The sequence below is a fragment of the Colias philodice genome, chromosome 10 (genome assembly GCF_061535455.1).
Source record: "Colias philodice isolate Cphi_HAF_F1 chromosome 10, ilColPhil1 Martin Lab GWU primary, whole genome shotgun sequence".
Lineage (NCBI taxonomy): Eukaryota > Metazoa > Arthropoda > Insecta > Lepidoptera > Pieridae > Colias > Colias philodice.
Window position 1 is genome coordinate 9,023,608 of NC_143095.1, and position 13,885 is coordinate 9,037,492.

General features: G+C 32.2%; 1 protein-coding gene across 2 annotated transcripts in view; it reads right to left on the reverse strand.

Moving 5' to 3' along the window:
* LOC149485360 (uncharacterized) overlaps positions 1–13,885 on the reverse strand; it is a 125,782-nt gene that overhangs the window by 72,358 nt on the left and 39,539 nt on the right. The window lies entirely within an intron of this gene.

The following is a 13,885-nucleotide window of genomic DNA, read 5'->3' on the forward strand; positions in this document are numbered from 1 at the left end:
TTACGCAATCCAATTATGTGGATAGGTATCTACAATCTCGATTTTTAATAGATCATCATATTTCTTCTTCATCTTTACATTTTTCCAAGATTATAGGTAAAGAAATATTCAGTGGATAAGAAGGATTCTTATTCCAACCAATACTTTTTAAATGTATCCCTTAATACCATTTAACCCATTGACCACCGTAAGCCCCGATCGGGGCGCGACACAATAGATTTTCTATTGTGTCTGTGATTCCGAGGACTGATGGATTAAAGCATTAATGTAAACAAACAAAGTATTACCAAAAAGATTCAACTTACTTTAGCCCTAATCACATAAAATTACGTCATAAAAGCCCTGCCATCGTAAGTTAGGGATGACAACACCGCTCGTATTTACCTGAAACAAAGGACAACGTTGTTTTATTAACATTTACAATATTGCAATTTTCTTTAAGATGGGAACAAAGAACTGTATTATCTTTTCACTTGAAAAAAGGTCGATGTCTGCTTTGACATGAATAAAGATTTTGTGAAACAATAAAGCGTAATATAAGAAAGTAAACCCGCACAAACAGGGAGACCAAAGAATATTTGTAGACAAGTTTTGCATAACTATAACTTATACTTCTTTGTTAAACATGTTAAGAAAAAATACTTAGAAATTCTATGAGTTGTAGTTTCGTGAGTAAAATATTAATATCTGAATATATTGTCCTAATATGATAATATTGTAATTTAAAATAAATATTGCAATGCCCACTCAAAAATCTTTAATGTATGAGGCCCCTGAACCATTAGGGTCATCGTACAATGGAAAATTACAAACAAAAGTTCAAAAATCCAGAGGCAGTGGGCGGGACAATTGCGGACTCATACGCCGAGTTCGTTCACATCTTCCCACGACCCACATGGATCCTTTTAAGGCATCCCCTGACTTGTGCAATGACGTGTATCCCTATATCACATTTAAACAGACCCTGTTACAACATATTTCACAAAGAAATATATCACGTTTACTTATTATACTTGTGTTAACATCGGTTTGAATTTAAACATACAACTAGAATAGATAAATTATTTGGCGTCTTTTAAACTAAAATTGGACATTAAACACATGTGTATATCGACATATAGTACTGTATTATTCACTCATACAACGTTTGTTAATCTTATTGGAACATTCTCCTATGAAATATTACGTACACTAAAGCAATAACAGTCGACAGTTTGCGGTAAACTCGCGCTTGTGAAGAGTATTTTTTCTTGTTTTGCGCTTTTCGTACGCGACACTCCTCAAAGGAAAAAAATAATATTTCTGCCAACAAGCAAGCTCGTCATATATCCGGACAATAAAAAATGGTGTTCTAAAAATACAATATTTTACTAGGAGAGAATATTTCGGAAGTAGATTTATAACTTTCATAAGAATGAGTGGGTTCAGTCCGCGAAGTAAATGGCCAAGCCCCTTGGGAACTAGCTCGCGTTTTTTTTACTTTTACCGACTATGTTTTACAAACCGTACACCAGAGATTCGGGAAATATATTCAGTAACAAAGGAAAATCGATGTAAATGCACATATCTATAGAGTCTACTATCAGTGATCGTTTTATCAAAATATTGAATCTCAGACGTAATTAACTATCTTTTATTTAAAATCGCTTTATGCGTTCATTCTTAATGAAAATTGAAGTAGATTTTAATCATAATTTGAAACCACTGAAATAAATTAAAACTCATTTCATTTTTTCCAAAAATACAATAACTCGTTTGCATTCATGTTTATCATCCAAATATCTTTGCAGTGGACGGACAGCTAATTGCTTTACGAAATAAGACGTCAATCTGAATGGAAATTAATTGAATGTCTGGAAAGGTCAGATACTTTTCGAGTTTACAGAATTCTAAATTCAGCTCTCTTTTTTTCACTTTAAATTGTCCACAGTGCAGTACATATTAACAGTGATACTACATATATCTTCAAATTGCGCGTCACAGTATTCTCATTTTAATTACAAGGTGTGTCTAGCCAATATTTTTTAATTTTTTATTAAATTCTGAAAAAATTTTAAGCCTATCCAGTAGGTCCTAATTTCTAAACGACAGCGATTAATTAAAAAAAAATCCACCTTATCTATATTACAAAAAATCTTAAGATTTAAAATTTTCATAATTACATGAAGATTTGCAATCCAAGACTTAATAGCGACAAAACTAAGCGAACAACAATAATCTACGATTGATTGAAAAAAAATAGAAAATTCAAAGCCTTAAAATCTTACACAATGAAAATACGAGATGAAAACGGAAATTAATAGAAATTGGATTTGTTAAAAGCATTTTCACATTTCATTATGTTTTTCCTCCTTTTGTGAAACATTAGAATTATTAAGAATAGGCATTGTATTGAAATTTTCCTGTTGTATTATAAATTAAGCTTCAAGTTACAGTTCTAATATTAATATAACATTAATTTTCTTATAAGAGATAAGAAAAAACAAGCGCTATGAATAAAAGTAGATATAAATAGAATTTTATTAAATTAAGTATAAGACTAGGAGCCTTTCCAACTTAAAAGGCAATTTCATCTAGTCAGGTTTAAATTATATGAAAAGGGAGGGATAAACTATATTATGCTTTTCAGTGGTTATAATACAGTGTAGTATTAAGTTTTATACGAAAAATGGTATCTCCAATATTTTTTTTTCAACAAGACTGTTAATAGAAATTAACACAGGTTCGCAAAACCTTTTCTAGATAACACAAACACTTCATTATTATTTAAAAATACTCACAACTTAAAAATATTCATGACAAGAGCAACAAACTCTAACGCAATTTAAATATTTCGTCTAACAGTTGAAATTAAAAACAAAATATTTACATTACAAAGAAGAATGTGCAGCTAGAATGTAAAAAATTAAAAATGTTAGACTTCTCGCTTTTATGATAAGTAAAGAGTATTTTTAAGCGAGGCACGAAACATTAAAATGCTTTTTGCATCTGTAGCACGCAATACGACTAATACTTGAAATGTATCGGCACGACTGATCGATTCCATTTAATTACTGCATCGCTACGACATAACATGCAATGCCAATCATTATCATATAATAGACTTTTCCCACAGGCTGTAATGAATATGGCATAGAAATAAATGCAATGAGGAAGTCAAATACGTGCACATCATAAGCGTACGTGACATTTTAATACTATAATAAAATACCGTTTAGTGACATAAATGTTGGTATAATTTAGCCTCGTAATTGATTCTTTACAGACACATTGATAGTCTGGCGGAGGCCATCCCAAGATACTATAAAAGATGTTAAAAGTATCTTCTGTAAGAGGAATCAATTAACTTTAACTGCGAAAAACAAGTAAGCAATTGAATAAACACCAATTACGTACCCGTTGTATTTTATTACACTTTTTCATAACGACCTAAAAGCTTAATTGATATCAGTTTTTTACGAAAGATTAAAATTCGCAGCATTACAATAAAAATTGAAAAATTTCCAGCATCTGTTGCAAGAGCCAGTAAAAGCCAATAAAAGTAAAAAATTACTTAACTAATGCCCATTCAATACAGTCGATGGGGTCATTTATCAACATAACAATCTCTCGTGGGACAACGAGTTTCGAAAACCTAATATCAGTGAGAGCTAAGCCCCATTCCGCAAAACCCTTTTTTGTGTGACTCTAACATTTTTCAGAGGAGAGTGAATGGGCTGTAATTTGTATGGCTTGTACATTTGTATTTTGCTTTCTGCTCCCATATACTTAACTTACGACTGAAACGTAATGTTTACATTGCACGTACTCGAATATTTTCTTTATTATTGCGTAAATTCTCTTCATATCTATCTGAGACAGCTGCCGAGCACTCACGATATAATACTATTTAAAATATTTCGCGTTGTGAAAGTTGTTTGTATTTATTTCTGTAACGTTTCAGTCGTCTTTCCATCTACGTGTACTTTATGCATTACCATAAATTATGGTCCAATTTTATAAATAAATCAAAAAGTGCTATCAATTATTTTATTTCAATATTTGTTTTGCTTTTGCATATGTAGATTTCAATTCATAACGAACGAAGCGAAATTATCTTTTTTAAATTGATCATTGTGAGCTTTTATAATTAAATAATCAATTCTGTTTCAATACAAAGCGAGCTAATCCCATATATTTTTCGCAAAAACTAAACCTAAAAAGCCAAACTAAACTACCTCGGATAGAAGGTTGGTACTCTATATAACTACAACTCGTATAGCTCATAGCTTTTAAAGTACCACCCTTCCATTTTTTATCCGGCGTATTATCGACAGCTTAGTGATTTTAACAACGAAGATAAACCGCAACCTCAGGCTGAATATATCGAAGCTGACGTTTATCATCCTAGATATAGATCTACCAACTATTCACTACGGTAAGTACTTGTCACAAGCGTTTAGGGAACTACCGGCTGATAAAATGTGAACGATTATACGTGATTGAATACCATGTATGTATATACATATATGACTCACAGATAAAAAATATAACTTCAATAAAGTTTTTAAAATCTGAAAAAGTCTTCTCAAAAGAGGTCACATCTGTTGATGTTAACCTGTTTTTAAATGAGGAATAAAAAATATTTAACTTAGCCTCAACTTTTCAGAGTATATTGTACATCAGTGTGGGTTGAAATCAGGCCCACTCATGATAAACACTAAACAAAAGACAATACCATATAGATCACACAAAGGACATTATCTATTTTCAGAGAGGATATGGTTGATATTAAATCAAAACTACTGCACTGCAGATCACATCCCGAATACAGTTTCGATTTGGATTGTCACTTATCAGATTCAGATCTAAATTAATATTCTGGAAATATTAAGCTGCTGCGATTTTAATAAAGACCATAAATAATAGTTCTCTTTGGGAGTAAAATCAGTTATGAACAGATATTACCTGGAATATGTTATTTATCAAGATACTCCAATACAAAATGAAATTGCATACCTACATCGCAATGCAATTCGAAAGATTTTTTAATTGTTTTATTTAAATTATATTGGACGAATAGTAACACACTTTGACATCTTAAAACCTAATTAATTATCAACGAACAACGTTAATTCAATAAATATTCAGAATTTTGTAAGAATTAACAAAAATGTTATTTTGAACACAATTTGGATTAATAAAAAGGCCTAGCGAAATCTGAACGATCGGCTAGTTAACAAATAAAATTATAAAGAATGAATTAGAATTTAATTTAAATCGGATTAAAAGCAATGTCTTGTTTTCGTTAAAAGCAATAAAACAGTAATATTTTTAGTTGAACACTCATCAAATAGTCTATTTAAGTATAAATTAATTTAAAACTTTGGAGACAGTTTCGAGATACTGTTCATCAAAGGAATGAGGTTGATTATACATATTTTGTCTACCCTCTTAGGAGGCCCGTGTCCCAGCAGTGGGAACGTATATGGGCTGATGATGATGATGATGATATTTTGTGTTATTAAAACGTTTTCCGTGAGCGCAAAAACATGATGTAAAATGGTTATAAATAATAGTAACATTATCACGTTCAGTGATTCAATGTGCAGGTGAGGTCGTGGGGTTCGTTGTCCGATCTCGATTCATCGGCTGCATGTTAAAGTGATTACTTTGTCAGCTTATTTTATTCTCCGAATCGTGACCAACCGACTCCGTAGTGTAAATGTTGCTCAAACATTTTTATTGCTTTAGGGAAAAGAACGTACCATTAGCGATGCACTGCGGTGATTATTTAACTATGTAAATAATATTAACATAGTTGTCGGAAGTCATAATTAAGACATTGTAGCGTATTGATACAAAAATGCTCCAAATTCAATTTCAAATCCCACGACAATTTCGGTATCATGTTTCTCGAAAAATTATGTAACAGTACACCGTAATTCAATTTTCATAACAGCCATTACCTCACCACAGATAAGAAATATATTATAAAATGCATTAAGTGTCACTGAACCTTTGTCTTGTTCTTACCAATGTTACAAGATCGTTCAAGGTCTTACAAGAAAAGTATCAAGAAGAGTGAGGCGAAGTGTAACGAGTTTGTTCGTGTTCGTGGTTAGCGCCTGATTGGATCTGTCCGGACCAAATATACAGGGTTGTCAGCGACAGGCTTCCCCAAAACCGCCCTAACTTTCCTAATATCGTTCAATTTGAATTCGACGTAGATATCTGGGGAACATTTCAAGTACTCAGACAGTGTAAAGGAATATTTATTGACTTTCGTTGGAACTGTCTCTTGATAAAAATTTCTCCTTTGTTGTTTGGAATATGCAGATTATCGAGCTACAGTGTTGTAGCGGTTGGCAGCCCTACAGTAACATGCGGTCAGAAAGCCAACATGCAGCATGCTTCATCTCACTACTTCTTGTTCGCTCCGATAATTCGAGTCAATATGTTGCGGTCTGTGTCGCAATGTTCACGCAATATGACATTTTGTATCCACCTTTTTTTCCCTGCGCAGTTTGTAATATGAAACTTATTTATTGTGACTGTAATAGCTTTGTGGTTGGGGATAAACAAATTTAAGGAATGTTTATGTGTACTTTATGGAAAACTGGTAATTTTGTGTTTACATATTATACGCCTTTATCCTGCACGTGTATCATGTATGGGATATAGGATTTATCTATGCTTCGCGAATTATATTTCCTAAAGCGCTTAGCTGAAAAATTTATTGAGATGTTTATTAATTTTACTGTAGAAGAGCATATAAGTAGTCCTATCCTTTCCAAACTATTAAAATGCATTTAAATTCTAAATGAATGGCGCGCACTGGCTTAATTTGCTCTATTCTAAATAATAAAATTAAAATCCTCCTGTCTTTGAGCGAGAATACTTTCTGGCCACAAAATAAATACCATCCTTTTTAAAGAAAATATCAAACTAATGTTTGTCTCCGTCTCTCTAATCCCTTACTATTTAGTTAGAAAAAACAAATAAAAAAGTAACAGATGCTATTAAAACGCAATTTCCATTTGAATGCAACGTTGACAGTATTACGCGTTTTATTTAATACAGAATACAATTCTCAAAGCGGGTACGATAAGGCCATTAACAGCTGCGTCGTGGAAACTATGTCCGCCTGCATAGAACTTTCTAATTAACTAACGTTCGCGCTACTGTCCTACATTTATTGTACTTACGCCTCCCCGAGCAAACATAAATTAAAAATGTGTGTCTACTCTACAGCTTTAGGAATGCAAATCTCGAAGGACAGCCGTGGCTCTGTTAATCAAGAATGAGGAATTTATGTTTAAATGTTTACCTTCGGGTGGAAATTTTCGAATAGTTTCCGAGGAAAGGTCGGCTTTATAAAGTTATTTATTTACCTTGTTGTTTTGTTGTAACAAGTTTCAGTATAAACAGCGTTAATGGCTAGTCAAAAATGTTTAACAATTTGTTTAGAAAAGCAGTTTATCAAAGTTCAGACAATTACAAATTTTATCAATGTATTTTGACATATTTGAATACAGTATAAAAAATACTCCCCAGTTCTCTTGATCTTCGTAATCGCAAAAACAAATTTCAATAGAAGGCATTTACGTCTCTGCGTTGGCGCCAAAACACGGCCGGCGCCATATTGTCCGTGGTGTTGTTTGCGTGGTCTGCTGACAATGCAACGATGGCGCGTGGGGCTGACGCCAAAACATCTACTGTATTTACGTTAACTTCATACATTAGTCTAGTATGAAAATAGATTTATATATAAACAAAATTAAAGTTGTTTTGAATTTGTTTTAATTATTCTAACTAATCAATATCTTTATAAACAATCAAAGTATCTTTATTTATTAAACTTATTTAAGAGATCCTTTAAAACCTGAGTAGGTGTAAAACATAAAACATGTATTTATTTTTTGTGTAGTCACAAATATTTTAATATTTTCGAAAATTAAGTATACATATTATGCTGAATTTCTAAAAATATTTGGACGACAAGTCAGAAGTCAGAACTAAATATAATTCAATTGTAAAATTTAAATGTAAATTTTGTGAACGAAATGTAGTTTTAAAACGTAATATCATTAGAGGACATTTTTAAAAACACCTTCAGCAACGCTTCCTAAATATTGTTAACAGCAGGTCGGAAAATATAATTAGAGCTACCTACATTTTCATATTTTCGTTTGCATTATAAGTAGATTTATTTTAAAACCCATAGATTTGTACTTTGCGAATATTACGACAACATAAACAACGCGTCTTTGTTTTTTATATCCCTATTCTTAGTACAATGCGCATAGAGATTTTATACCTAAAGAAACATTCAATTATCTATGCTAAGTGAATTATTTCAACCCGGTAAACGTAACGAAAATATTTGTCTTAGGTACATAATTCAGTTCATGGTCAAACGTAACAAGACAGGTGATATGGACAGCTTTCATTTACACACGAATTAATAAGAGAACTTTCGAAATCCCAAACACATACAAGAAAACCCCGAACTACTATGTATTACGAGCCGAATAATATACTGGGTAAAATCTGTGTTCAAAGGATTTCCGACTAAACTAAAGCAAATAAACTGAACATGCATATTACCAAGCAATATTGGATCGTGAGAGTGTACCACGGATGCTGATACATCTTCTTAATATAATATTCTGAGTATGACGTACGAGCGTTAGAAGTCAACAGTGAATCTTTTTGAGTGCACCCTTTTAGAAAGTCGTTTAATAAAAAAATGTGGATAGGGATAACGTATAAGTTTAAATGTTCTGAATGTTATAATTGGATATCTGAATAACTATAAATTATTTCAAAGTGGGAAAATTTGTAGTGATTAATATGTACTTACTATATTTAATCTATTTAAATTGAAAATGCTCTTAACATCGCATCATATTGTACCTATTATTTGGTAGAAACTCATGCCATCTTGTGATAACTAAATCTTTCTACATTCACAAACCACTACAGGAAAAGTGTGATATCTCTTTACATCTGAAATTTCTCTTTTTATAACATTTCCGAAATTTCATACATCGTGTTATATTATAAAACGTACACGGTCCAACCATCTGTCCGTATCTCATGTAAAAATCCAATCATTGTCCAATCAAACGGTTTTACACCAAAATGATCAGGATCGCATCCTAAATCTGAGCAATTCCTGATATTGGACGATATTTTCAATTTCCCACAACATTTCGTTTTATTTCGTTTTTGCCGGCAGTTATGAGCGCCGATCTCAAAATATCTAGTTAGCAATTTTATATATTTACGATTTAATTTTAATATAAAATTACTTTCCAATCATTAATGTATGCTCTATAAATTATCAAGTTAAATAACCTTGTTTTAACTTGATAATTTAATATAATTATAATAAACATTTTTTAGCACTAATTAATCAACCATCACAATAGTTTAATAAATAACATTTAATAAAATATGATTAATAGATAATAACTAAACGCTGAGCTTAATTTATCGAAATAGGTACGTTAACCTGATTAAAGGTACTGTAATATTAATAGGGCATGGATTATTGTTCCAATTAATCTGATAATGACGAGCAATGCTTTTAAATCATACATAAAACAAATTGGTCATTCATATTAAAATGTCCATTTTCAAATGTAAAACAAACAACATACTGCTCTGGATGCAGTCCCGGCGGATTTGCAAACAATTTATCATTCCTACTAAATAAAATATTATGCATGATTCACGGACAAGAAATGATTTATTATTTAAATGTAAATAGTGAGGATAAAAGGAATTTTGACGTAGCACTTAGGTTTAATTTATTGTTGTTACTAATAAAAACCACTATAAGACAAGGTATACCTTTCTGTTAAAGGGCATTATAAAATAACGAACAGGATAAAAATAAACGCTCCTAAAAGTATTGTAAACACAACAATACATTTCAACCCCGTCCGTTTCTTTGTTCCTTCAAAAAGAAATCCCTTCAAGTACTCGTCAAATCATTATATAAATTAACTTTGTTAACATTAATCTGACATTGTCAACTTTATTCGTGTCTGTTATTTTCTTTTATTTTTTAGCGCTAAAGTTTTAGCAGCTTCCAAGATTTTGGGGAATGCTTAAAGTGCTCTCAAACAATCTCACGCCCCATCTGAGAATTACAACCTCCAGGCGCGTTTACCGCTCGTCTTTCTTTTAAAAGTTACAAGGAAAGTACTAACAAAAACAATTTCTATATTTTAAGAAAGAGGGAAGTCGTCTGTGGAAATGTGAACGTTGTTTTGTACAGAATGCTGTAACAGCTATTTAAGCAAATTATTGTAAATCGTAATACTTTTGGAAAACAATTCTATTTTCATGCCTGAAATGATTATTTTCGACGATATCGTTATTTTTCCATAAAGCCTTTTATAATATGTCTGAAATAATATTGATTTGTTTTGTCATCCGTTACTCTTCACGCATCTAAAAGGGTCACAGCACGAAATCTATCAGGCTTTCCAAATCATTATTGATCAGCACAATACAATACGCCTAAACAATGCCGTTTCGAATCTTGCTGCACGATGTTTTCGTTTAAATTACGTCAAAATAAAACAGTCTCTACTTCTCTCACAAGTATGAAATGTCAAAGTTTATAAATCCGCAGCATTGCATTACTTTCAAAAACATTTTACGTAATATTCAAAACAGAAGGCGTTCGTAATAAATGGCGAAGGAGTGCAATATTCCCGAGTCGCGACACCATACCGTCTGACACCTGGGACCAGAGGTGTTTCAGCTGAGTCACTTTTAACTAAATATTAACTTTGTACTTCGCAACGCAACAGAATTGCTGTTCAAGATTGCAACTTGTGTTACTAGTCTTGACTCATGTGCGCTTTAAAATTAATAAATTTATTACAGCTTTAAAGTATTAAATATGCTAAAAGCTTCTACAATTTATACGTAGTTTGTTTTTCCGAGTGCTAATTTGTTAAAGGAAAGTAGATAGATATACTTCATATTACTACATTGAATCAAACCTCTGAATAGTAAATACAGGAATAAAATGGTAAAGGAAAAGCAGAGAAACATTGGCGAGGGTCCATTGTTTGCTCAAACCATAGCAAGTCAAACACGGCAAGGAAATAACTTGAAGCACTGAAATGTCTAGACCGCAGCGGTAAACGTGTTACGTTCAATATCTTTATTTACAAAGCTTTTTATATATACTTACCATTACATTTTCAACCATTAGGGGCTGAATTGAATAAGTAACTAACTATTGTTGTAATTTAAAGTGATTTTAATTTGAGACTTGTTTATTTAAATTAACACACATGACACAATACTTAACAGTTGATGAAGTATAAAAACAAACATTTACGCTTAAATTCCTAAAAAATATAAAAATACTACATTTTTATTTATGTACTAGGTATATACTATGTTCCAACCCCAACATTATCCTATAGATAGTATTAATAACGGATCTTTTTAAGGAACATCTTATCTGGGAAATTATAGTGTGTTATGTGATCGCTAGTAAATCAAATAAAGCCCTCTACGTCTTGTAAGTCGCGTCGCGACCGCATATACTTATATCAATTTGCCTATTGTATATTTTGTCATCGCTATTTTCCTTTCAGCCGCTGTATTTCCACACAAAATAGTCTATCATTATTTTACTTCCTCAAATCAATTTGTTTTCTTTTAACAAATCGCGTTCAAAGTCTTTTATTCGTACAAGAAGTTGAAAATTTATAGTCGAAGTTTAACTCTCACTTCGTGCAATTAAAAGTTTTTAAAGTGCAAAAGTTATTAATTTCTAAAGCAAGCAGAATCTATAACACAAATAAGCGACATGAAGTGATACGATAACTTCCCCGTCACTGTGTTTGCTTACTGTTGAGGTACTTATTCACTGAATTAATTTTCAATTCTGTTGTTCCCATAATTAATTACTTGCAGAAGTGAGATTTATTTATAACACATTTGTTTGAAGGAAGGAAGTTTCGATGAGTTTATCCATATATTATTTACGTGGTGTAAACACTGCTACAAGAAGAAGAAGGTGAAGAAAATCATTATGATGTACCTAGAATGTAGATAACCGGTCTTAGAACCAAAACTTTGTCGACATGTGACACCCTCTAAGCCGCACTTGGCCAGCGACCAGCGTTGTGGATTTTGGCGTAATCCTTTTTAAGTCTACGTCTCTGCAGTGGCATCAAAATAGTTATTTTCAAGATAATATTATTTTTAAATGAGATAGTGTAAATAACGTGGTCGACGTTTTTCTTTACGAAGATAAACTATTGACTAAATCATACGAAGAAGGTAGACCATAAAATATGAAGCTTTACTTGGGACTTTGTGGTCTGAGTTTCGTCGCAATATAATAGTTAAGTAAAAGCACGTAAGGAGAGTTCCCTTTTCACAATACACATAGTTAATGATAACAGCGGTCGTAGCTGAGTTCCTATATCCCTTGCGTCCCAAGCCGTATATTATAAGGGCGTGTTTATAACACCTCCGGCCACATAATTTGCACCTCTTGCCGCCCGCGGCTACGCGTCACAAGCGCGCCATTTCGGGGCTTAACGTCACCCCGAGTGAAAATATTTCCATGGCATTTAATTAACTACGATATATACGCAACTAATTTATAGTATGTTTAATGCGAGTGCAAATAACAAAGCACAGAAGACGGTATTATAACTTTTCAGGATAATATGATATGAGATATTTCATCTAGCGTATAGGTACACAAATTTACGAATTTGGATTTCTTCCAACTTATAATGCCTTCTTCGCGACGGCCATACATAAACACCGTATATTTTTCATCTTCAATAATATGTACATATCTTACAACATTTATGTTTCCCTCCTAATTGCCATTGTACCGGTACCATTTTTCATTAAATCCGACGCGAACCCAATAGAAATGTAAAATGAATCGCATGGCATTCAACGAGACGAGGGCTGTGGAATGAGCATCGGATTTTCGCTTCGCATCACAAAAGGGATGAAATGTCACAGGGCCCTCCAGGTGTGAGGGCGAGATCTCATTATGTGCTAGACAATAAGGTGCCTCTTGATGTGACCTCCATAGCGGGAATTTAGCATGCTCACTGGACAGGGCGATTAACACGCTCGAAACAATGTTCCGAAAGCTCAGAGTTAACTTGCCTTCAGAATTCAGATGAAAAGGGTACATTTTAATATAGCTTTTGTTATGCTCTTGTTTCAATGGTTTATTTGTTTATTTTTGTTTTTGTTGTATGTTAAAAGTCAAGTGCTCTATATTTAAACTATTATTAATTTTTAATATTCTTTTCTTGTATAACAAGTGACGAACTTAATCAAAATCAAATAATATAAGCTGGGAACAAAGTTCTGTCCAAACTTGTCTCGTCATTATATGGTAATCTATATTTCTCATCAAGTTCTACATAATCTATGAGTCAAAAGAATCGCAGAGTTATCAATAATTCATAAGATTCACAAGGAAACCGATATTGTATGACCTCGACATCGCTAATGGAAAATATTAGTTTAATTACTAGTTAGTTCTGATGATACAATGCACGTTTGTATGTTTGATACGTATATCTGCACTACCTGTTTTTTTTTATTCTTTAAAAATAATCTAAGCAAGAAGTACTTTATCCAAAACCTATATATAGAGATAGAATTGTAACACAAATAAAAAATCAATCCCCTGAACTTATATTTGCTATAAATTGAATCTATTCTTAGTACCTACCAACAAACCAACAATGTCAACACCTTTTATTTTATTTAATTGTCCATAGCAATTTCTTATAGGAAAATATGTATGTAGGTATTAATATCATTCATCTACAGATAACCAGATACCTATCAAATATATCAGTATTGTACATTACTTATCATT